The following is a 15,375-nucleotide window of genomic DNA, read 5'->3' as shown; positions in this document are numbered from 1 at the left end:
AACCTCGAGTACGTTTGATCTTCATTCCTCTCTTCAAAAGTTGTGATCCAAACTCTTTAGATGAGAATTTGTTGGTGAGAACCAATTTATAACTTCTTTCGCTTAGCCATTTTGAAGTGCTTCTGATGTGTCTATTTGCTCTTCTGATCTACAATATGAAGTGTTTCTGATGTTTTTACTGAAGTTCTTTTTTATTGAAGAATTTTATTCATGAAATTGACATGGATCGACTTCTTATCTCATTTTGAAGTTCTTTTTAGCATTGTGTCAAGATTCATGTTTCTTGGATATTTGATCATTTGTAATATCTTGTTGTAAAGAACACTCAAATAAACTTGTCAAATCAAACACATATCAGAATTATATTGATCTTTTTAATACAATAAAGTTTATTATCATTAAAATATCAACACAAGAAGAATTTTGTGATTTATCTCAACAATCTCTCCCTTTTTTATGACAACAAACTTATTGAATTTAGGATCAAGATTTCGATTATGATTTAAACTATATAATAATATGGGATTGATAATTGTCAAAATTGTTGGTTACTACCTTACACTTATTCCCCATAATCTATTAGAAATAGAGTTGTTGCATGGCCTATATCGTATAATTAGTGACTATTTAGGAAATTGAGTTTAATTAGTTTTTATGGTTAATTAGTCATTTTGAACAAATAATTCTCGTTTGGTTAAATATTTGCTCTGGAAATCCAATAAGATATAGCATGAAAAGAAGGCTAGAGATGTATGAAGATGCAACGTTGGGAGCATGTCTAGAGATGTATTTTGGATCATAGAGTTGATTATGATTCTGGTCTGGAGAAGATGAAGAAGTTTTGGCCTTGTCCATCTTTAGGGGCAGGGTGTGGCCAACGATGGATATGGCTACCGATAAGAATCGAGTGTTGACCATCATATCTCATTGAATGAAAGTGGTATTCTAAGTTCATTCGTTATTGAAGTCGCCATATGATCCATCAAGACCAGAGATCAACAACCTTGTGATGAGTATAGAGGTATTCAGTCGCCAAACTTTAAATGACAACTTCCTTCTTTATGAAGATGGATGGTTTACCTGCAAACATGCTGACTATCAAGCTAGGATTCGTCGAATGTGGGAGGTGTTTAAGGTAGAAAAGTGTGTGCTTGGAAGTGAAGATAAGAAGAATCAACTCATCATTTGGAAGAAAAAAAATTGTATCATGTGGGTTAGTGTTGAAGACAATTCATCTCATTAGAGTTCAAAAAGATCATCTTGTTCAAGATCTACCATCTAGATGAAGGTTCAAGAAGATCATCTCGAAGGACGTCATGATATTCCATAAGGATCAACACTCAAGAAGACCATCTGGTACACAAATCAGAACACCTCATATGGATCAAGCTCAAAGATCCATCAACATAATCAGGGCTGGCCTTGAGCATGGATCAAGGGGGTGACAGCCCAGGGGACCATATTTCAGGGGCACCAAAATTTATTTTTTACCAATATATATGCTAAATGAGAATAAAATATTATTTAAATTATTTAAAATACCTGCTAACAAAGTTATAGGGGCATTAGAAAGTCAAAATTAATAAATGCATGTGATTAAATAAAATAGTGAGTAAAATCAAGTAATTACATCCATAATTTGGGCAATAAAATTAAAATAATGATATGGAGTAAGAATAATATTATTTTTTTTGACAAAATGGAGTAAGAATAATATTAAGAGTCAAATTTTTGGCACTTATATATTAACACTGAAAATTCATATGATTTTATCCGAGTTTATGTGTATACTTTCTTTCTAGTTCTCAATCTCTAATCTCTCCATCTCAATTCTGTCAACACAATAACACGGCGACGTCTCCGGTACGCGAGTGGCATGGGTCGCGTACCGTGCGCGACCTGGTTTTTTCGTCTTTTTGCCCAGCAAACGTGATTGCAGCCGTCAGATATAAACGGACGGCTGATATTTAATGGTGATCAAATGTTTTTTTTTTAATTGATTATTTTTTTTTCGAAAATGGAATAGTAGTAGTAATAATCCAACAGTAAAGGGTGTTCTGGACAAAAAAGCAGCGGCCCTACCTGAATTAAATAATAGATATTTTAAGTGTGGGGTATCTCTGAATAGTATAAGGGCTTTGGCAATTAGACATAGGTTGGGCTTGGCATGTGATTTAAAATGTCAATACTAATTATTATTTGCAGCCCCTTGTTATTCTCAGCATTATTTTGTTGATAATTATATCAAATTTTTTTTTTGAGAAAATAATTATATGAAATATGAAAATACAATAAATTATGGAAATAATTTTTTTTAATTGAAAATACACATGGTTTGAATAATTATATCATTATTAGCGTTTAATGTTTTTAAAGAAACAGTTTACCCTAATTTATTATTTACTGTTTTTATAGTTTAAAAAATAAAAAATGATTGGGATAGGCATGTAATTTAAATTGTCAATACTAATTATTATTTGCAACCCCTTGTTATTCTCAGCATTATTTTGTTGATAATTACATGAAATATGAAAATACAAAAATATTTAAAAAAAAAAATTGATTGAAAATACAATGGTTTATGATTTATGAATAATTGTTTTAATATTTTTATAAATTTATTTTGGAAGTAATTGGAATACTCAGTATACATAGCTAATTTAATTAGCCAAGTAAGTTGAGGTATATTTTGTAGTCCATATCTCGAATAAGAATTATATTGGTTAAAAAATTATTATTTACCCATTTTGAAGTAACATCAATATTTAGGATTCATAAACTTTGATATATAATGACTTCAACCAGAGAAAAGGCAAAGCTTGAAGACAAAGTGCACATATGAAATACATTTTCGGTGCCTAATTGATACGTATATAAAGGAAAATTAGACATTTGAAAATTTAATTGATAGTCTTAACATGCATTAAGCTAACTAAGTCAGGACAAAGTCAGATAAGGTCCCTAAATAAGTTAAGGCGTCGCGTATTAAAGTCAGGCGCCGTTATACACTTAATTATGGTAACATACAGTTAATCCTCCCGGATTGTATTACTTGCCACAGATTCAACGTCTGATTCAACAGCTGTTGAAGGCTGAACTTCCGGGAGAAGTTTCATATCATGTGCAACATAAGTCCAAAGGATGGTTAGCTCAAAGCACCATTTGTCTCCGATATATTCAATCTTGACCGCAGTTGGCACTTGGATGCGAAAATATTCTGCCACGTCCTTACCACCAATCAAGTAGTTATCCCCATCATTACACACGGGCAGAACCTGAACAGGCACGGGATTGTTAGGTGACGAAAACAGAAATGCAGTATCTGGATTTTTAATATTTCGGAGGCGGGTCGAAAAAAAAATAGGGCACACCGATATCCTTGTCTACAATGAAGGATGAAAATACATTAAACACAACAAAATGTGAAAAATGAAAATAAACCATTGACATTTAAAAATAATTAATGACAACATCATTTACCTCATACGGATAGATGACCGTTTTGAAAGACTTTTTTGCCGTAGAGTTACAACCACATCTAATATCCCTTGATGAAACATTATTACAAATAAACATTCAATTGATGACATTGTATATCTTATATAGGTTAAATTGAATCAATGGATGGCATACGATTACAGTGGTAAGATGATAGAAATTTTTGGTTTATACAAACTGGATGTTGCATTTGCATGTTGCAGTATCATCCACTCAGGTACCTTATTGTACCTTAAAAACTATTTTCAAATGATCAAATGATACCATAAAACATGACATATAAATAATAAGATTGTTATACATAGCACAACAACTCATTAACCAGAAAGCGAGGCATATCAACCTAAAAACCTAAAAGTGTGCAAGAGGATAGAAACGGCAAAACATAGAATTTATTTATTCAATCTAAACTAACATTGACTCATTCAACAATATTCCATTGTTCCTGCAAATGGGAGCAGTCTCAAAATAGATACAAATGTTATGACTAAAGAACGTTCCTACAATGTATGTTCCGAGAGGAAAAAAAAATTGTCATTAATCAACAACACTGTTTATATTGGTTGATCGAATGTCACCATCGTGTATAGCTGAAATTGGAAAAATAAAATCACAAACAACATGATATTTTCAACAATTATAAAGTAAATCGTGTGAGAAATTGAGGAATTTATAGAACCAACATTGATTGAGCGAAAGCAAAAGTAAATGGGTACGTAAACCCCAATTAGGTAAAAAATATTGATGTTTACCTCCTTTGATGCATTGAAGGGTCAACACTAGCGTAAATTGAACGAAGATCAACATGTCTCCTCATTGTTTTTCAGAAGTATGTCAAGGGCAAGAACAACAAAGTTGGTTGGAGAAGAGGAACAGTACGCGGGAACAATCTGGAATCAATTGTGAGAAGGGAAAAAAATGGTAAGGATTTGTCATAGCTATCGATTTAAAGCAATGGGCCTTTCCCTACAATGGGCCGAATTATAGCATTACATTTCGTTTATTTTAATTCCTCCTTTCCAGAGCCACTCAGTTTCTAACACACACGCCAACTGAAATAAATTAACATGCTGACCACACAACATGTAACTTCAATAATTAAAATGGGATACAAATGATATTTTATTTACAATAATTAATTGCAACAATTAAAAAAAAATTAAAACAATCCGTAAAAAAATATAAATGTTGTATGAAAACGTTTTCAAAATAAAATCTTTCAAAGACTAATGAATATTTTTTTGTTAAGTTAAATAATTAAAAACATTTATCCAACACCAAAGAACACGACTGTTGGTTGTAATAGTTTGTGAATAGGTTTTGAAAAACCTAATATTTCAAAATTGGAATGACACATCCCTTCATTTTGATTGGGTTACAACCGCCAAAGACCTTTAAATAGCAACAAAATTTCTGCAAGCCACTATATCAATTCTGTCATATACATTAACAACCCTAAACATGAGCGGCGAAGTAAGCCAAGGGGATAATTTCAAATTCTCCAGCAATTCTGTCAATTCCATCAATAATGACACCAACATGATTAAAATCGTCGAACTATTTGGCAAAATTAGAAAGTTATTGTCCCTTACCTTTGATAACATTACATTAGATAGTGTCTTCATCGATGCTCTAAACAAATTGATCAATGAAGTTGGTTTTATGCAACCCTATCTTAACCATGCTCAATTTGGATACTATCTTGCTCTACACTTTTTTATGATGGTCTACAATAACAATATTCCATTGGTTGATGAAGTACTTCTCCAACTTAACCGTTGTGAACAGGAATTTAATGTTTTCAAGGAATCAATGTCGCAAACTGAAGCAGACATCGATACGGATCCTACCAGATCAGATCTTAAGGGCAAATTGGATAAAGCATCAGAGAGGTATGATCTTATCCGTAAAAAGAGAGAAGAAACGGCCGATGCATGGACAACTTTGCAATGTTTGAAACCATTCATTCACATTGTTGAGTAATATTTGTAATATTTATTTATTTTCAATTATAAGGATTGTAATTTGGTTTGCAGTTTGGTTTGTTATTCGGATTGTAATTGTTGTTGTGATTTGGTTTGTAATTTGGTTTGTTATAATATGGTTTGCAATTTTGGTTAGTAATTTCGTAGTTATTATGTCAATAGATGTCAGTACATAATCTAAATTTTGTATAATTTTGAATAAGGGAGAGTAGAGTAATAAATTCGGTACATAATCTTACAGATAATTATTGCTACAAAAAATTTGTGTGGAGGATTATCAAAAGTGAAGTACAAGGACTTCACATTCATATTCTTTTCCTGTGTCATCATCAACAATTGGAAAATTGGATTGATTCACATGCACATACATACTTTGAATTGCAATATTGTCATGAATTTTTAAACATTCAGAAGAAATAATATTAATTATCAATTATTTTTGAAGAAATATAAAATGAAGGGGAATAAATAATAACTTCGTTTTTAAGTTGTCAATGAATTATTCAGTTTAATCTAAATCAATTATATGTAAATGCATTAACTTTACTGAAGTTAGTATAAAATTCACTAATATATATATATATGGTTAATTTTTTTAATTTTCAAATTTAACTAAATTGATGTTAGAGGAAAATTATACAATTGTCAAATTTAATTACAATAATGTGAAAGGATGTTTCAGCAATTATGAAGAATGTGCGGAAATAGCTATTATTTTAGTTAATTGTGTGCAATCTTGGCAGTTGAACTGCTTAAATATTAAATCAACGGTAATTTGGCATGGTAAAGAAGATGAACTTTGGCATGCTAAATCCCATCACAATTAATATTTTATGTCCGTGACCGATAATGCAAGTTCATATTTCTGAAAAAGTTCGTACAATAAAAGTGATAGACATGTCAATGCAAGCTCATTTTCTGTCATATCTCACCGAATCTAACATAGATAAACAAATATAGACGAGACTCTTCATTATCAATACACATTTTGCGAAAAATGAGATAATTACGTTGTGACTTTGGCATATGTGATTAATGAATAGTCACTCATCAAATAAGTGAATTGATTGATTGACTCTCATACACCGAGCCAATGAACAATTTCAATTTTGATATGACAAATATTTTGGAAGCAAAAATTAATAATCGTAGATTAGTGGACAATGTTAGGGTTTCTGATTTTTCCCCAATCGCCTCGCATTTAATCGAATCATATTGATCCTTTTCATCGGCCATTCAATTTGAGCTCATCTCAACCGTAATTCTGCCGAATCTGTTATGGCTTGTGCAATATAATAAAGGATGTTGCAATTTATGTTCCTATTGTGCAATAACAGTTGCCTTCATGGCTTATGTAATAACAACCCTTGAAACTTTGAACATAATAAAAAAAATTCATTCAATTAAGCACAATGGTACATTAAGGTTCTTAGACCGACATATTTACAACAAAAATGAAGTTGAACATCAAACATAAATCAACTTAAACATCAAATTACAAACAAAGTAACATAACTTCTTAACAACGCGTAAACCAAGTTAACTTAACTGAGCCGGTAGTTAAATTTTTAGACACCAAACAAATAAAACCCAGCTAATGACCATGATCAACGACATCCATTTAACCTTTTTATTCTCATACCCGTATTTTGTCTTCCATTTTGCAATTTCTTTTGACTCAACAAGCTTCATTACTTCATGAATGTTTTCACATTTGCTGCAAACTTCATTTTCGTTTGTATCCAGTAACCTATCCATTGTAGGTGTAACTTCAATCATTGGTGTAAAACCAGGTATAATATCATCGTCCCAGAGTTCTAAGTCGCATATATGGATACTCTGTTGAATCAGTCCAGAACAAAATTAAACAAAATTCAAGAAACAATACATTACTGGTTCAGATATATAACTTCTAATTAACACTGCAATTTGTTTTGTACCTAGCACTTTTTAAATGAATATCAATAACATTTCTAAAAGGAACACGGAAAACAATCACACCCATCGACAAACAAGCTCAAAAAAGGTATAAGTGTCGCTTGATAACGACAAAGAGAGCCAGTTATAAAAAATACTTAGGCGGCCAATGGTTCAAATTTGCCGAGAACAGATGTTAGAGGTAGGTGATAAGTTAATTTTTGATCTAGAGAAGCCACCTAAAAATATGCACGTTCAAATCGTTCCCAAATAAAGATTTGGTGTTCATGATCCGCACTTTCAACAGATCACCTTAACTCTAATCTTAGACTAAATTATATTCACTCACCGATGCTACTTCTTTGCTTGATTTCATTTAATGTAAATATGGGTATCAATCCTTTTTTGGTAACTCTATAACAACAACACTCTTTTTTATAATTTTGGATAATATGTAAATTCACACATCATTGGTTTCTTTATTGGTTCCAATTGTTTTCATCCTAAATATTATGTCAATTTGTATTCTCATAAACTAATTATATGCTCTCTTAATCAGCTCATACATATTTTATGATGAATCACAATGTTCCGTCGTTTTAATATCTCTTCTTTCGAAGAATTTTTTTTATCGAATACGTTATTGAACCCGTGCGAAGCACGGGTTTGTAACTAGTTAAAATTAAAATAAAAAAGTCTTGGTATTTTTAAAGAGTTGTGTTATTTGAACATCCATATATGTGACAACTTTTGTGACAATCAAAATTTTACAAAGGAAATGAGGTAGTGGTGTAACGCCCTAGTCGTTATTTATTTATCTTTAGAGTTATTTAGAGTCTTTTATGCATTTTATGAAATTATGTGTGACTTATTTGATGTGTTATTTTATTTATATGATTTAATTTAATATAAATAGAATAAAATGAATAATAGAGTTATTTAGGAGGTTAGGGATTAATTAGAAATTAATAGAATTTAGGGGAGGTTTAATGTAATAAGAGGAGTTACACTTTAGGAAAGAAAAGGAAAGAAAAGTGAGAAACTGTTTTAACGTGAAAACAAGTGGGAGAAGAAAAAGTTAAGGCAAGGAGAGAAGACCAAGAGAGAAGAACCTAGGAATTGATTTGCTGTGCTTTGGTCTTTGCAATTCTAAGGTAAGGGTGGGATCATCTTTCAATAGTGATAATATATGATTTCTGAAAATTAAGCAATTTAACTGTTCTTATGGTAAAATTGGGAAAACTATGGTTAATGGCAATTTTGAAGAAAATGTGTAAGATTTAGGTTTATAAAGTTGTATTTGATGATTAATATGATTTCCTACTCTGTATTGTTGATGTTGATCATAATTGGATGAAGGTAGAATATAATGGATGAAGTTTTGAAAGTTCTGAATGAATGTTTGATTTGAATGAATTGTTGTTGTTGATGTCGATTTGCTGTTTCTTTTGATAACTGGTTGTATATAGGACCTGTAAACATTTCAGGAAAACGTTTTGGGTAATCAGGGGATTAAAATTGGGTTTTTGGAGTGATGAGAAGTCTGAAAATCGTAACTGTACCCTGCCCAGATGAGTGGTCGCTTAAGCGAGCCAGCCGTCGCTTAAGCGAACATTCATGTAGCTGCCCAGAAATCAGATTTTACCCGTTCGCTTAAGCGAACAGTGAGCGAACTAGTAAGCGAAAATTAAGTTTGGTTCTGCCAAGAATTCGCTTAAGCGAATGGTAAGCGACCTTGTGAGCGAAAAACCATTTTGATTCTGTCCAAAGTTCGCCCAAGCGAACCGTGAGCGACCCGTAAGCGAACTGAACCCAGACCTACTGTAAGTTGGTCGCTTAAGCGAGCTAGCCGTCGCTTAAGCGAACTGAGTGTTAGTTAGCCTTTTTCTGAATCTTGCTTCACGCACTAAGGGATCCTTTTGAGTATTTCTAGATGTTCCTTACAGCTTGTATAACCTTTGTATAGACTTAAAATCCTACTTAAAATCATGATGATAATTAGTTGGTTAATTTTATGAATTTGAATGTTGGAATGCTTGAATCAAGTGGATGAATATATTGCATTGAAAAGGTGTCGAGTCATATAAGTACATATGCATTTGTTGTTGAGTTGTATGCAGATATACACAAGTGGAGTCAGTTGCATAAGCATAAAAACGATGAGAACTTCGGTTCTGGAACGCTTTGTCGTTCAAAACGATGGGACACGATGTTGTTCAAAACGATGTTAACGATGAGGACTCATGTCCTGATAAAAGAATGCTTTAACCATTCTATAACGATGAGAGCTTCGGCTCTGAAATGGTACCACATGCATGATTGCATTTGTTGAGGAGTCTTAGAAGAGTTGTCATGTCTTGCATGAGTCTTAGAAGTGAAGTCGAGTAGTCGCATGAGTCATTGTTACTGTTGACATTGTTGTTGAATGATGAAATTGATAATAAATGATGTATTCTGATTGTTGAATGATTATGATGATAGGGTGTTAGATTCATTATGTTATTATATATTATTATTATTGTTGGAGAATCTCACCCCTTCTGCTTGAAAATGTTGCCCTTCTTATGGGTAACTTGCAGGTGATCCTGAGTAGTAGGTGGTGGCTCACAAAGTCTAGGGCTCTGATACGTGGGATGAGATTTTATTATTTTAATTCTTTCCTATGTATCGTTTTTGAATTATAACTGATGTAGCTATTTAGCGATTGACTTTTATGTTGAAATGGCCTTTATGCCAAGGATAATTATTGAAGACTGAATGATGATGAAAATAATCCGCTGCGAGTTTAATGACAATTTTATGAACGACGTTTGATTAAATAGATTTCTTTATATCTTCTATTTAGTAATTTTTTTTAAATGAATAAATGTAGCATGCCTGTTATGATTACTCTGATTATTGTTGTATCATTACTATTTAAGAAATTTTGGGAACGGGGTGTTACAATTGGTATCAGAGCAGGTTGGTCCGTCCGACCGTATAGAAGAGTCTTGTTGAGCCACCTAGGATAGAGTGTTAACTCTAATGTTGTCTTTGCTGTTTTCTGATCTCTATTTCTTATGTAGAATCTCGAAAATGGCTGGTCGTAACGATGCTGCAATTGCTGCTGCACTTGAGGCTGTTGCTCAAGCTGTAGGACAGCAACCAGCTGCTGCTAATGGAGAAGTGAGGATGCTGGAGACTTTTCTAAGAAACCATCCACCAGCATTCAAGGGAAGGTATGACCCCGACGGAGCTCAGACCTGGTTGAAGGAAGTAGAGAGGATCTTCAGAGTCATGCAATGCTCTGAGGTACAAAAGGTGCGGTTCGGGACGCACATGCTGGCTGAAGAAGCGGATGATTGGTGGGTAGGTCTGTTACCTGTGTTGGAACAAGACGGAGCAGTAGTGACATGGACTGTGTTCAGGAGAGAATTCCTGAATAGATACTTTCCGGAAGATGTCCGAGGGAAGAAGGAAATAGAATTTCTGGAGTTGAAGCAAGGTGACATGTCGGTCACGGAGTATGCAGCTAAATTCACGGAACTTGCAAAGTTTTACCCACACTACACTGCGGAGACAGCTGAGTTCTCCAAATGCATCAAGTTTGAGAATGGTTTGAGGGCTGATATTAAGAGAGCCATAGGATATCAGAAGATCAGAATTTTCTCAGAATTGGTGAGTAGCTGCAGAATTTATGAGGAGGATACGAAGGCTCATTACAAGGTGATGAGCGAGAAGAGGAATAAGGGTCAGAGTAGTCGCCCGAAGCCCTACAGTGCTCCTGCTAACAGAGGCAAACAGAGATTGAATGATGAGAGACCACAAAAAGGGAAAAATGCTCCTGTTGAGGTTGTTTGTTACAAATGTGGTGTGAAGGGCCACAAGAGTAATGCTTGCACTCAAGATGAGAAGAAATGTTTCAGATGCGGTCAGAAGGGTCATGTGTTGGCTGATTGCAAGCGTGGAGATATTGTTTGTTTTAACTGTGGTGATGAGGGTCACATTAGTTCGCAGTGCACTCAACCTAAGAAGGTCAGAACTGGAGGAAAAGTATTTGCTTTGACTGGTACGCAGACTACCAATGAGGATCGACTTATCAGAGGTACTTGTTTCTTTAATAGTACTCCTTTAATTGCTATTATAGACACTGGTGCTACGCATTGTTTCATTGCTTTAGAATGTGCATATAAGTTGGGTCTGATTGTATCTGATATGAAAGGAGAAATGGTTGTTGAAACTCCAGCTAAGGGTTCAGTAACTACTTCTCTGGTGTGTCTAAGGTGTCCGTTGTCTATGTTTGGTAGAGATTTTGAAGTCGACTTAGTGTGTCTACCGTTGTTGGGGATGGATGTTATTTTCGGGATGAATTGGTTAGAATATAACCGAGTCTGTATTAATTGTTTTAACAAGACGGTGCACTTTTCTTCTGTGGAAGAAGAGAGTGGAGCAGAGTTTCTAACTACTAAACAGTTGAAGCAGTTGGAACGAGATGGAATTCTTATGTTTTCTTTGATGGCATCATTGTCGTTAGAGAATCAAGCTGTGATCGACAGACTACCAGTGGTGAGTGAATTTCCCGAAGTTTTTCCAGATGAGATTCCTGATGTGCCACCAGAAAGGGAAGTTGAGTTCTCGATTGATCTTGTTCCGGGAACGAAACCAGTATCAATGGCGCCGTATCGCATGTCAGCTTCGGAATTGGCTGAGTTAAAGAAACAGTTGGAGGACTTGCTTGATAAGAAGTTTGTGAGACCTAGTGTTTCGCCGTGGGGAGCGCCCGTGTTATTGGTGAAGAAGAAAGATGGAAGTATGAGGTTGTGCATTGACTATCGTCAGTTGAACAAAGTTACAATAAAGAATAGATATCCACTTCCGCGGATTGATGACTTGATGGACCAGTTGGTAGGTGCTAAAGTTTTTAGCAAGATTGACTTGAGGTCGGGTTACCATCAGATTAAAGTGAAGGATGAAGATATGCAGAAGACGGCTTTTAGGATACGATATGGTCATTACGAATACAAAGTGATGCCCTTCGGTGTTACTAACGCGCCGGGTGTGTTCATGGAGTATATGAACCGAATTTTCCATGCTTTCCTGGATAAATTTGTGGTGGTATTTATAGATGATATATTGATCTATTCTAAAACGGAAGAGGAACACGCCGAACACCTGAAGATTGTGTTGCAGATTTTGAAAGAGAGAAAGTTGTATGCCAAGTTGTCGAAGTGCGAGTTCTGGCTAAGTGAAGTGAGTTTTCTAGGCCATGTCATTTCTGGTAATGGTATCGCGGTTGATCCTTCGAAAGTTGATGCAGTATCTCAGTGGGAAACTCCGAAGTCGGTGACCGAAATCAGAAGTTTCTTGGGTTTGGCTGGTTATTACCGTAGATTCATAGAAGGATTTTCACAGTTGGCACTTCCATTGACTCAGTTGACTTGCAAAGGGAAATCTTTCGTATGGAATGCTCAGTGTGAGAGTAGTTTCAACGAGTTGAAGCAAAGATTGACAACTGCTCCTATTTTGATTTTGCCGAAGCCGGAAGAACCTTTTGTAGTTTATTGTGATGCTTCCAAGTTTGGTTTGGGAGGTGTGTTGATGCAAGATGGTAAAGTGGTAGCTTATGCTTCTAGACAATTAAGGGTTCATGAAAAGAATTATCCTACTCATGATCTGGAGTTGGCTGCAGTGGTATTTGTTTTGAAGATTTGGAGGCACTATTTGTATGGTTCAAGATTTGAAGTGTTTAGTGACCACAAATGTAACACCCCGTTTTCCCAACATAAAAATTTCGCATAAATAATCAGAGTTTTTCAACATAAACGGAATGTCACATTCTTTTCTTAAAATCATAAACTGAATAAATAACTATTTATCCTTTAAAATTCAAATACAAGATCTTTAATACTTCGCAGCGGAAATTATTTCAATAACTAAAACAGTCTTTGGCACGAAGGCCTCTTCATAAATGTCGCATAAAAATCTAATCTAAAAACATAGTCATAAATCTTCAAAAACAATACGTAAGGAATAGAAAAGCAATAACAAAGTTCCCATCCCGTTACGTATCAGAGCACCTAAGACACACGAGAAGGAAAGCTCACACGACATCAACTATTCTTGGTTACCTGTTAGTTACCCATGGTGGGCAAACAGAAGGGGTGAGATTTCACAAACAATAATATTAAGCATATAATTCATCAATTACATTTAACAACATAAGCATCATCAATCATATTTAACAACTCATAGACAACATCATGTAATCATCATAATATTCATCATAGATAATAATATATCATAATTCACTTCTTTAATAGTTCATATAAAGAATCACAGCTTTAAACAATTTCATGATTTAACAACTTAACAACTCGACAACTTGATAACTTGACAACTTAACCTCTTGACTATGCAACTTAGACCTCTTATATGCATGTGGTACCAATACGGGGCATCAAGTCCCAATCGCTATTTGAGTATTATTATACTACCGGAGCATCAAGCCCCAATCGCTATTTGAGTATTATTATACTTCCGGAGCATCAAGCCCCAATCGCTGAATGCTAATGCATGGACTCGACCTCTTAAACATCTTAATCGACAACCTCTTATATAATCCAATAATTTGGAACTTCATCATCTTAATCAACTTAGACCGACTCATGCAGCTTAGTTAAATAACAACAGCAACACAACAGTATACAAAAACAGCATGACATAATAATATCAAATGCAAGTCAACAACGTCTCAATTATTCACATATAATTCAAGTAATGCATATACAATTATATCACAGTATAACAACATCAAATAATAATCAACATCTTAAAACATCATATATACATATAACACTTCATCAATCATGGACAATATCATATTCACAAACATACACATACATATACTAATTCATCAATCATAATCAATTATTCACTATGACCTACGTTCAGTAATTTGACCATAACTCAAGTTCTATAAATCCTTTTGAAGTCAAACCAACGGCACTAGAAAGCTAACATCCATACCTACAACTTTCGTGTTTATACCTAAGACCAATTATGTACCAATCAATACCAGTTTTCATTTCAATTCGGACAAAGTTGTGCTGAAATTCATAAAAATTCACTGTGACCTACGTGCAGTAATTTGACCATAACTCATAAACCGAAAATCATTTTCAAGTGAAACTGTCATCGCAAAGTGTACAGTTGGGTATGCTGAAGATCAATAGTGATTTCTTGAATAGCATCAGAGAAGCACAACAAGTTGACATCAAGTTTGTGGATTTAATGGTTGATAGTAATCAAGCTGAAGATGGTGATTTCAAAGTTGATGAGCAAGGTGTATTGAGATTTAGAGGTAGAATTTGTGTTCCCGACAATGAAGAATTAAAGAAGTTAATTTTAGAAGAAAGTCATAAGAGTAATTTGAGTATTCATCCGGGAGCTACGAAAATGTATCATGACTTGAAGAAGTTGTTTTGGTGGTCTGGTTTGAAGAAAGATGTCGCTCGGTTTGTGTATGCATGTTTGACTTGCCAGAAGTCTAAAGTTGAACATCAGAGGCCCGCAGGTTTGTTGACACCGTTGGAGGTACCGGAGTGGAAATGGGATAGTATTTCCATGGATTTTGTGACAAGTTTACCTAATACTCCGAGAGGGCATGATTCTATATGGGTTGTGGTTGACAGGTTGACGAAGTCGGCGCACTTCATTCCGATTAATATCAGTTATCCAGTAGCTCAGTTGGCGGAAATCTACATTCAGAATATTGTGAAGTTGCATGGTGTTCCGTCGAGTATAGTGTCAGATAGAGACCCAAGGTTTACTTCGAGATTTTGGAGAAGTTTACAAGATGCGTTGGGTTCGAAATTGAGGTTGAGTTCGGCTTATCATCCGCAGACTGATGGTCAGTCGGAAAGGACAATCCAATCTTTGGAGGATTTGCTAAGGGTATGCGTACTTGAGCAGGGTGGAACTTGGGATAGTCATCTAC

The sequence above is a fragment of the Medicago truncatula genome, unplaced genomic scaffold (assembly GCF_003473485.1).
Source record: "Medicago truncatula cultivar Jemalong A17 unplaced genomic scaffold, MtrunA17r5.0-ANR MtrunA17Chr0c01, whole genome shotgun sequence".
Classification (NCBI taxonomy): domain Eukaryota; kingdom Viridiplantae; phylum Streptophyta; class Magnoliopsida; order Fabales; family Fabaceae; genus Medicago; species Medicago truncatula.
Note: the sequence above shows the minus strand (reverse complement) of the source record.